At 42.2% G+C, this 12344-nt stretch overlaps 1 long non-coding RNA gene across 1 annotated transcript in view; it reads left to right on the top strand.

Annotated features, from left to right (window-relative positions):
• Positions 1 to 7022: 7022 nt before the first annotated feature.
• LOC117939974 overlaps positions 7023 to 12344 on the top strand; it is a 13809-nt gene continuing 8487 nt past the window's right edge. The window contains exon 1 of the long non-coding RNA XR_004655688.1: positions 7023 to 7081. This is a non-coding gene — a long non-coding RNA (uncharacterized LOC117939974). The remainder of the gene's footprint in view (positions 7082 to 12344) is intronic.

Consider the following 12344-nt stretch of genomic DNA (forward strand, 5'->3'; position numbering starts at 1 on the left):
CACAGTCAATACATTTATATAAATGTAAAACCCTTGAGTGCCTATTCCCCCACCACTAGACAAGCCATGTGTCATCATCATTAGGCTCATGATACAACGCTGACAAGATATCAATTGTACAGCTCTTTTTCAAAATTGCCTCACCGTTCTAGGACTGTTTTTCTTTCTTCAGAATCCTCAGAATCAGGAGAGTATTGACGGGAAAAATGCAATGACAAGAGTGAGTCAGGTAAATTACATTTGCAGTATATGGATGTTATGTTTGTCCTGGCAGTAGACGGCTAGTTTCAAGTGATTACGCCGGTGCACAATTGCAAAGGCAACAGTTTTCATTTTGTTCCGCTATGAAGACAGGCGTGCTGGATTTTTTAGGAATTTGTGAGATATGTTAGAATTCCTTAGATTATACCAAAAGTGTACATTTCATGGATTCATTTCATTATATTGTTGGACAGACATAACACTACAATTACATTTTTTCAAGTATGAAAATATTTGAATGTAGACCAGTGGATTCAAAATCACTTTCCCTTCTGTTACTGAGTCACACCATGAACTTCTGTTAACATCTCAGTCCCAAAGTTGAGGCAGAGCGCGGGAATCAATGCAAATTTATTCCCAAACTTTCCCCGGCCAGGTCCAAACCTTCTCCCTGGCCATTTCCCCTGTTATGCCATGACGTCAGGGTTGTTAATGATAGGCGCTAACCTTCCCCGGCTGACCTGATTCCTCCCCCTCTTGTCCTGCCCTCTCCCACCAACGCCTTGCACTGCAGGCCCTGACACCTCTCTGCCACCCACGCCTCTGATGTCAACCCGCCAGACCAGAGGTAAAGCAGCAATTTCCTCCCACCGCAACATGCTCAAATCTTTGATGTTGTTCCGCTGCCTCTGCTAGAGCCTGTTTGTCTGGCCCAAGAACAATGTTCACTTGACCCTGTCCGACTACAAAATCCCGCATAAAGATTTCCAAACCCACCCAGGTTGTCCCACTACAGAACAACTAAGTGCGTTTATGCGTGTGTAAGAGATGATGAGAAGACGCATGACTGACAGCTCAGACAGTAGGAGATGATCATTGTGGTCAATGCTGAGAAGAAGCAAAGATGGGAGAGAGGGAGAGGTTGTGGTTATGGTTCGACAACCACATGGAATTATCCCCGGACTCTCTTTTCTCAAAAACCACATTTATACCCTCAGGTCGAAAGAATTAAAGAGAGCGAGATCAGATTTCATGTTGTGAAGAGGTTTTGCAGTAGGAATAACAGCTACCAGACTCGGCGCCGAAGATGCCAAGTGTTGACCAGAAGGAGCAGCTCGGCTTCAGGTCAATGCCACCACTAATAAATGACTCTGGCTTCCCACGGTGGGTCTCCTAGCTCCAGTCCACTTAAATTTGTGTGTGTGTGTGTGTGTGTGAGAGAGACTCTGGCACTGGTGGTTTTCTCAGATGTTAACCTTTATTAAGCCCTTTACTTTAGCAAACAACTCGGCTACCGTGCATGTATGTGTCTCCGTGTGAGTGTGCGTCCAGTTTGAATGGGTTGTGTTCAATGCTGGATGCACTTACCTGTGATTTATGGAGATGGGAGCGAGTTCTTGTTAGCTAAAACAATCAGGATTTATGAGTCTCTCTGTGCTGTAAGTGACGGGCCAGAGGCTTTGCCCCACACAGACGCACACAGCCGGGCTAATTGAGTTTGGTTATTACTGTCTCGTTCCCCTATCAAGGGCTCGTTCTTTCGATCATCCATCACAACACACATACACACACGCTCAATAAAAACAGTTTGTGTATTTCCTTCTTCCTGCACAGTCTTTGAGCACTTTTTCATAAGGTGTGTCTGGCTGCCATTTTTTTCATTTAAGTGTGTGTGTGTGTGTGTCACTCTTGTTGCCATATACCAGCATGCACATACACACCCTCATGTCCACCTTGATGCCTCTAGCCCATCTTCGATATTTGTGTCTTTATTATCCTACCCATCTGTGTTCGTCTTCTATCTTTAGATGTTGCATGCACTGAATGTCTGAGTTTGTCTCTAGCAGGAATTGGTACTGTGTTTGTGTGTGTCTTCTTGTAAGACCTCTTAAATGCAAATGTCTAAAGACCTCCTCCTCTTCACCATCAGGCTCGAGAAGGAAAATGAGACGGACAGACAAATGGAACAGACATCCATACCAAATACAGAGGAGTGATAGAGATGCATACAAATGTACAGCAAGTCAACGACGGGTAGTCAGAGATGAGGGGAAGGGGGGAGTAAAGCGTTTGGTAAGTGGGTCAGGCCTGTCTACCATCCCAGGCACATACACAGTGTGCAGTCCTTAGAGAGAGACCCAGACTGTACAACATGCTGCTGAGAGGAGAGACGACAGGAGGAGAGGAGAGATGAGAGGAAAACCTAATGAAGTACAAGGTTGAAGATAGATGGGAGGAAAGGGGATGAAAAGCAAGAGTGGCTGATGTGTTTCGCTCTGATCTGAAAGGGTCAGTTCAGTCAAATCACACAGAAACACATGTTCCCAATGACATCTAGTGGTATGTAGCCATTGTGATAGTTTGGGCTTTATCTGTCAGTCTTGAAAGCCGTTTTATCACCAGAGAATCGGTTCCTGACGTCCGAAATTGACCTTTCAAAAATGGAGCACACAACAGAACATCGTCTGTGTCCGACAGGTTCACTCTAACTGGGAATACTCTTTGGTTGAGGTGAGGGTCTCTTACTGTTACTTGAATTTGTACAATTTCAGCGTTTGCCCTCACTGACACAACTTCCCTAATCTTGTCATCTCTGTAGATAGACATTTTTGTTGGTGTCTTCGTGTGAATGGCCCTTTCTCCACCCTCAGATCTTTGTATTCCTCCGATTTCACGCCAGCCGCATGATAGAAATGTCATCACCACGCCTACTCGGTGCTATGAATTCTCTGGACAGTGACTTGCTCTGTTCACACTTTGAGCTAAATCTGACACTTCACACACTTTGCACTAGGTAGCTGGCAGGGCGAAGTCTGTTTAATGTCCAGTCCAACTGATTTGGACGTTTGCATTGTCACGTACAGCTTCAATGTCCAGATAAGTTCAGGGTTGCAGTGCACGTGTGAAAGGGACTTTCTGCCCCCATCTCAATACTGTGTACAGTTTTATTTGGAACTATTTTCTACCAACAATAATATCTGGTAGATTGAATCAGCTTCTCCAGTGTAAACTAAATACTCAAGTTCAAATACAGTTTTCAACCAATAGCAGCACTTGAAGTGTGGCATTGTCATAAGCATAGGTCATGAGTGATGATGACTCAATATTACTAAAGTACATTTCTTCAATACACTGTTCTAATGTATTTATATTCTTTATCTGACATAATCTCATAGGGTGCTGTTTTATAATCTTGCATGGACCCCCCCACTGCTCGGCTCTGCTGATACCTTGTGCATTCCAGTATGAAATATTAAACATTTATTTTTAAGGGGGGAGGCTGACTATTTATATGTGCTACACCTACAGTATCAATACAATATAGCGACTTACGGTAAGCATCCATCTGAACTTTTTGTTATGTTATTACAATTATTTCTTTTCATTCATGCATTTTTATCAGAGAACATTTCTGAGTGACTTACAGTGATCTTGACCTGGGATAGAGGTCCCGCGTTAGACACCACAATGCTGAATGAGCTCCGGGCCTGCTGCCGTGCACGTTAACACACAACAATGAGTAATGACTCCAAAGCCTCTTGCTCCCTCCTTCACTTGCAACAATTTTCCTGAAGCATGTCCTTATTTGCTGGACAGCCTCTGCTACGCTTTGCCTTGTTTGCTTCCATTGTATCCCCAGCAGCCTGCTGCTTACGTCTCTGGTAAACATGTTTTGGGAATAGTAGCTAATCCATCACGGGCCTCATACTGAAATATGTCTCCCCCCCCTGGGGCCCAGCAGTGCTGCGGTATCATGTGGAAGGGTTCCTCTTCCTGTCTTTGTGGGCAGGTTCCTGGCCGAGGGGGACAGTCTCCCAAATGGCCCCCGGTGGATTGAGCCATACAACCCATGGGCGACACTACCTGTTCCACCACAGCCCTGGACGGCGCCACTCTGGGGCTTGTGGAAGGGTGTGTCCATGTGTGTATGTTAGTATGCATATTGTGGTTACAATTAACAAGAAAGCTGATTTCTGTAGCCGAGGATACCATTTCAAGAGTTTCACAAATATTAATTGCAGTCCTGCTATTATGATTGCAGAAATGTACCAAAGATGAGGTGTCAAATTTTAATTTGATAAGATTTACCTGCATGACTATAAGCCATGGAGGCACACACGCACACATGCAGACACACACAGGTGTAGTGTTCCTTGGTGAGCTGAACCGATTTTAAATTGAATCTCTCTTGTCCACGCTGTGGGTGACCTTCCCATTCAGAGCTGAGGAGTGTTCCAGAAAGCCAATATAGCCGCCGTGATTTCTTTCTCACAGAGTTAGACAGTGACAAGCATGGAGAGAGAGCCAAAGAGACAGGAGCGAGACGCCTAACTCAGATTCTTTGCACATTCCTTGTTCCTTTTCTGACCTCGTGCGTGATTCGAAAGGTGGCACCAAAGAAATGGGATCAAAATCTTAGTGGTTATTTGTCATTTACTACATGGGAAATGGATATTTAGAGTTTAAGCTTGAAAGAAATACACTATTGTGTGTGTGTGTGTGTGTGTGTGTGTGTGTGTGTGTGTGTGTGTGTGTGTGTGTGTGTGTGTGTGTGTGTGTGTGTGTGTGTGTGTGTGTGTGTGTAAAATTAAGGTTGTACTTTGCTTTCAAACAAAGTGCTTGTCCGATCATTGACATCGAAATTGGTCCTGTGCTGTGTCCGAAAACCTTTCTAACTTTTCTGAGATCGACTATCTGATAACTATGCTTACTTCATGCAGCAAACGGTCCATGGAGTTGATTTGCAGGCAGGAGTTGAACCTCTCCTAATCTCTCTTTTTCAATCTTTGCACAACTACAGTTACTTTGTAGTGGGCACAGCCAAATAAATCACCATGAATGCCTTTGTGGAGACACTCCCCGAAAGTGGTGTGTAATTATTTTTTAAGATTAATTGTGTATTGCCCCTTCATGACAGCTGTAAACATTTTCTGACACTGTGTGAACTAGTTAGTTTCAAGTATATATCACCCTGCCTTTAAGCATTTAAAGGACAATGCAAAGAGACTGACGCATGAGGCACCAACACCAACATGGCTCGGGAAAGACTCATTTGAAAAACTCCCACCATGGCGGTGAACAGCCTCACCACGGATGGCTTTCTCAACAACAGCACACAAAGACAATGGTTCGATATCTACTACCACTGTGGGTGAATAGGAGGATGAATTCATTGGCACCAAAACCAAGGCCCAGAAGACAAGATTAATGTAGTGAAACAAAGTGCCAAAGCTGTGCTACAGAACATAATGGGCAGAGGAGAGCATGTTGTAAATGGGGTGCTGTGCTGAAGACAAAACGATAGATTTTGATGTCTACATTACTATATAATTTGAGTTTGGTTACGTTTTTTCAAGGTGAAAGAATTATCACATTACACAACGTTGTACAGTGTTGAAATAGCCACAAAATGAAAGTGAATTAAATACGTATAATTCCATTGACGGTCTTGTAAAAGAGAGAACAAAGTGAGAACTCTCAAAAGCAATAATCTCCTATCAAACTACCAAGCTAATGGGGCCCAAACTATTTCAGTCTTGATTAGACAAAGAAGAGACAGCACGTTAATGAGCGCCACTCACTAAGGGATAGCACTGCCTTCGTTCTGAAATACTGTATATTCCAAGTTACATGCTTGTAATCACCGCTGATTAATGTTTCTGCCTCTTGGACAAAATACCTTCCTTGTTTCTGCTGATGACTTTTCAGCCTCCTAAAATATACTTAATATTATGTGGCCAATAGCTATATATTTCTTATTTTTTCTTTATGTTGGGTGAAGCTTTGTAAAAATCTAGGACATAGCTATGTTTCAAGCCCATTTAATATTCAATCAGCAAAGGCACATATACAGATTATATAGTGCATATTACCAGGCCTGGTCACAGCAGAAAGTGGCACAACAAAAGGAACCTGCATGTCTGTAATTAGTTCTAGAAGTATGGTGAGGCAGGTATTTTGTTGAAGTTTAAAACTAGTGACCCGTCTAGACAAGTTTGATCAAAAAATGTTTTATTATCAAAAATATTCAAATGTATGTTTAAAAAAAAAAGATAGTAACAAAAGTACTTTAGTTGTGTGTTTTCTCTTCAAAACTGTTTAAACCATAGAATAAGGATCAAACAATTAGGACACATTCAGAACATAGTTGGTTTCTATGGTAACAACAGGCCGTCTGCCTTCATCAGCTAACATTAGCTAGCTGGCTTTATAGACAGTGAACCATGGATGTCTTAAGCAATGTACTGTTAAAAGTTACCGCGACAACAATGGCTTCTCTTTAAAGTGGTACGTGTTTGTGTTTTGCCCACATTAAATAAGAAGAAAACAGATCAGTGAGGGATGTAGTTTTTAGTTTTCTTTGGTTCTGTCACTGCCGTGGACTCGATACACTGTCTCAGAGTTGGCGCCTTGCTGGACACTTCATTATATCTTTCAGAATTCAAACAATGCTTGGGTGGAAGTTTTCATTCTTTGATTTTCTTTTACTGCTGCTAGCGCATTTGCTGCTCATGTTCTGGCCATAGTCCTGAAGCAACAATGCTGTTATGAATGCACAAAGGATATGTTACATGTGTGATTGCTGTCTGATGTGGGCTAGTCTTTGTCCTGCAGGATGTAAACGCCCTCTCTGCTGTTTGGGTTCATGTTTAGTTGCCACTTTGTGCCATAAAATGGTTCATTCTATAACCGTGCTGTGCAGACCCAATAATGCTGGTTCTGCCAGTGCAAATATATTGTACCTTGAATAGGTTAAAATCAGCAGGTTTTTGTCTATATTGTTGTGTACAAACTTTTCAGAGTGTTTTGTTGGTTGAGTGTGTTGTAGACAGTACTGCCATTGCCGTTGTAATGCAGTATGTTGCAAGGTAAAATTGTTGTTTGTTCTTCTTGCTACTTCTACGTCTTTTTTGAAAATGGCCCACACACTTTTTCACCGGCCCGCCCAAAATACTCTTTCTGCCTACGCCACTGGTCATAACCAATTGCTAACGTTTGGTCGTGACGTCGGCTTAGCATCGCTAGCGTTCGCCTTAGCCAACACCTTCACCGCTAACGGAATTGTTATTGCTCGGGTTTTAACTTCTGGATATACGGCTGTGTTGCCACAACGAACGGCTTCGCTCGCATCTTTCTCCGGCGCCATTACAGAACTACAAATAGCGCACAACCTCAACGTCATCATTCTCAGCCACTCTGTTCGCTGATTAGACTGGAGAAAACTCGCAAAAATACCACAAACCCAGGCGGAGTACTGAGGAAAAATGAAAAGTGAGCTGAAGTACTTCCTTTGTCCTCAGTGAACTTCCAGGAGTGCTTTCAGAAACAGTCACTGCGAGAGCGCATGTACTCTGGCACAAAAATGGATGTGGTCTGAGCGAGGGCGCCGGAATCAGAGGGATAGAAAGTAGGCCCTTTGGGCAAGATAGAAGTGTGCAAATATGGATGAAGAACCACATGGCAAATACAGTGAAGGAGACGAATAGAGAGAGAGCTAAAGTGTGAAATAAAGATATGAAAAAATAGCACAGCTCGGCATGCCTTGTTTCACCCCCCCTAAATCAAATTCTGATGCTCTTTTCTATTGTTGATTGGCAATGAGAAGCGCCATGGGTATAAAATCAATATGTCTCAATTCAGCCAGTGAGCTTGGCTTTACGGCAGAAATCTATAGCACTGTTTTGAATTATTATTACAAATCCATTGCTCTTGTTTTTCCCTGTCCCTGCTAAAGGGGTGGGGAGGTTGTCGAAACAATGAGAGTAAATCAATAGGTACAGCAAACAAAGCACACCCTGTGGGCCCCAAGCATAGGTCAAGCCAAAAAAAAAAAAATCAGTATTATGATTAGAAGGATTCAATAGTTCCTTCTGTTTGTTACTCAGATAGGTTTAGACTCTACCCTGTGTGAAAAAAGAGAGAGAGGAATGTTTCCATCTATCTTTCAAGAGGGAATGAAGTCATCATCCCCGATAGATGTGTCCTGACCCTGTCGTCCCCTGATGGTGAGTAATCCGCTCTGGTCACAAGCCCCACACACACCTACACACACACATCCCTCTCATGACCATCCATGCTTCCATGTCCCCTCATCTTCTGTCCTCCCACAGTTTACTGCCCCATCATAACAAATCACTGATTAGACATAACACCATTAACATTAACATACACACTGAGCTAATATCACGGGTGAATTAAGAGTATAGGAAGGTGATGTTGAACATATATGTCCAAACACACGCTGGAATTAACACTGCACACATGTAGCCTTGTTGATGGGAACATGAAAAGAGTTGGACTTTATTTAAACTTAACTGACTTAAAGGAATTAGGCTCAAGTGGACAGAGTGTGTTTGTGGGTGGCAGTATTCCTCTGGCCAGATTGAAAATGTACATGTGCACACTCAAGACTGTGAATGTCCGGTAGCTAAAAGATGGCTACATGTAGCTGATCTTCCGACTAGCTAGCAGTCATTAACTCAAAAAGAATGTATTATGAAAAAATAACTTCTTCTGGGATTTGGGGTGTTATTTTGTGAATCTGGTGCTTCACATGCATACAAACTTGGAAAAAAAACATCCATTCTGTTTGGAGTGAGATACAGGTTTTCTACATCACTAGCCGAGGCAACCTAAACACACGGTGAAAAGAGGATCTTCTGCAATGTGCGGTACTACAAAAATATGGTGTTTTTTGAAAATTGTAAAGTATGTAACCCTATTCTGGTACAACCTCAAAATACAATTATGAGCATAATGTGGGTTTTAAAGAAAAAGTAATCAAATTAGTTTATTAATTCCTCAACAGCAACATTGCTACGTTAAGCTACTTGTTACAAAATCTACGAACAATTACGAACAGTTACGAACAATTATTCAAATGTAATTACCGTTAGAAAAATACCTGGTTTGGATAAGTGATCAGCCCCTTATAGTTATCATTATAAACAAACTACTTAGGTACAACCAGTTCATTTCCAGATCACACACATAGCGGATTCCTTGAGTGGCCAAGTCAGAGCCCTGACATAAATCCAATTGAAAATCCTTAGATGGATTTAAAGACAGCGGTCAATCGCCACTCACCACCATATTTGACTGACCCCGAACAATTCTGCAAGGAAGAATGGGCAAATATTCCCCAATCTAGGTGTCCAAGGCTAACAGAGACGAATCCAAACAGACCGATGGCATCATAGGACTGATGGCTTTTCCAACTAGTTCTATTCTAGTTTCATTTTCTTATGTTTCAGAACTATTGCCTTTTTATGTTACTTGAATGTTGTGATGCAAAATGGGTAAATAAAGCTGGAACATGTATTTTAATTTTCAATTGGCTGGAGTTTATGCTGTAAGAAAAAAAAGTGGTTATTTCAGAGGGGTATATTGACTTTCTAAAGATACTGTATATTATATACAGTGGTTCCCATGCATGATGCTGCTCAGAGTAATCCTCTCTCTCCTTCTCTTCTACCGCTGTGAGCTGCAGGCAGTCAGCTAACACATCCACTAAGCTTTATGCAAATGACGTGTGATGATGTCACAAATATTTAAATGAGTACATGACAGCATCTGGCAATTTTTAGTGACTTTTGGTGCTAATTCTACCTACTTTCCTTGGAAAAGAGATGGCAACACTGGCTGTTTATGGTTGAGACGAGATTAGCCTTACTTTAGGATAATGCCAGGTTATGGTTAGGGTGTTCTCAGGATAACAGGTTGGGGTAAGGATAAAGTTCCTCTGAGATTAAATGCAGAAGAATTCAGGTTGGAATTGAAAGATGGAGATGAAAATTGATATCAACTCTGCCACCTAAAAACCAAACAAGCCAACCCCCAAAATGTAAAGGAGTGATGACACTGGGGTTACACAAGTCCTTACTGAAATAGAAAATTACTGTAAAAAGTAAGTCAGGCGATGTTGCCTAACCCCGAGCAGATCCATCCAGCAGTTTACAAAGACACAAAGACTAGTATCCTGGGAAAGCTTGAGAGGCAGAGGACAGCTGAAGTCTCTGTTTGACAGATGCCCTGGCTCTCAGAGGAGCAGAATTAAATAGCTGACATAGTTTGGATAGAGGACTTTCATGCCCTTCTCTCTCTTTCTCTCTCTCTCACACACACACACACACACATTCTGTTCTCAGAGCTAGCTGTCTGACAGAACATAAACACGTATTAGCCGTATCGTCTCTCATCGACACTTAATGCCGTAGCGCTGGGTGTTAACACGCCACAAGCCGTGCTAATACACTGTGGCAAGGACCGTTAAGTAGCACCACTAATATACACATATGGACACACATATGAGTTACACACGAAATGTGCAAAAACTACAAACTAGGGGGGGGGGGGCAAAATACACAGAAAAAGTTAAGAGCTGATCTCTGCATGGACTTACGGTATTGTGGATGCTTTACTAATGGAAGAATGGATATTATATAATAAACAGTACATACGTGTAGCTGAGCTACTTCCTCCAGATGGATACAGTGTGTCTCTGCTTCCTAATCCTATTTCCCCATATCCATTAATTGCGTAGTACCGCGGGTTGGAAGGGTTTCACAAGATTTTGTCCACAGAGGTCACACACACACACACACACACACACACACACCCCTTCAACACCCGATTTATCTATGGCTCAGATAGCTAAGTACCTTAGTAACCACATGACACAGTATCATGAGTTTATGGACGTGTATCTACTCAGCTGGGATCAAAAGGCTTATTGTGTGTGTGTGCGTGTGTGCGTGTGTGTGTATGTGAGCATGTTCCAGCAGCAGTGTAACTGCCTTGTTAAGTCATGATGGAATCTATAACTGATAGATCAGATTTATTTTTTGCAATAAAAAGCACGGCTGAGGTTTTTCTTATTCTTTTTTGATACGCTATTTCTTTCCATCAGGAACACACACACACACACACACACACACACACACACACACACACACACACACACACACACACACACACACACACACACACACACACACACACTTAGGCAGACTAAGTCATGAAGAGACACAAAAAGATCTGACAGGAAACAAAGGGAACAGGTGATACATCAGGTGAATCTAAGTAGGGCGGGGCAGGACAATCAGACAGACAATAACTAAAACTGGACACAAGACAAGACAGAGACACCAGACTTCAAAATAAAACAGGAAACGGAACATACAGAGGGAACACAAGACAGGAACACAAGACACAAGGGAGAAAACTAAGACACAAACACAAGGAGACAAGACAGAACCAAAAACCCAAAGAAGAAGGAAAAGAAAACAAAGCAAACACCCAGAGCATAACATGATCACCTGATGGTTCTCACGTTGACTGACTTGTTAACCTTTCACAGGCCCCTGCAGATCTTAAGAGAATTGATTATAGAAAGTTGGAGGTGGTAATTATAAGTTTGCCCTCCTCTCCATAGAAAGTTGCAGGTCTAGTTGGTCCAGTCATCTCTGATGGAGGGATAAAAGAGAAGGAGGAGGAGGAGAAAGCCTTGATCTCAGCATACAGGAGAAATGGATGACTAACCAAATAGGAGGGCCCAGCCAGCCGTGACCACAATCAATGGGCTTTCTCTAAGTGTCTTCGATTGAGACTCACACTCCTCTCTCCACCGCAATCTCTTTCTCAATCTCTCTCTCTCTCTCTTTCTCTCTCTATAAATATATATGTATATATATCTATATATGCTGTATGTGTATATATATACATATAGTATATTTCCTTTATGTCTGTACCTTCTTGCTCTTGCCTTATCTCAATAACTCCAACTTTCTCTTTTCCTTCTCTCCCACCTTCCTTACTGTTGTCGCCATTCTGTTCTCTCCTCTTCTCTTTTACTGCCTCTTCATCCTTCTCTCCTTTACCCAATTTATTTCTCCTGTTGTTCCCTGCCTGCATTTTCTGCCTGCATTTTCTCTTTCTTTCAATTTGTCCAGTTTCTTTCATAATTTAATTTCTACTCTCCTCTCCTCTCCTCTCGTCTCTTCGTGTTCTTTTTACTCATCCTCTCGCCTTTCCCTTTCTTTATTTTCTCCTCTCGCAATCACTATCACCAGTTTATCCGCATACTCTCGGTTTCTCTCCTTTCATTCGTCCCTCTTCTTCTTTTTCCTTTTTTGCCTTCTTCA

Source organism: Etheostoma cragini, chromosome 3 (genome assembly GCF_013103735.1).
Source record: "Etheostoma cragini isolate CJK2018 chromosome 3, CSU_Ecrag_1.0, whole genome shotgun sequence".
Taxonomy (NCBI): Eukaryota; Metazoa; Chordata; class Actinopteri; order Perciformes; family Percidae; genus Etheostoma; species Etheostoma cragini.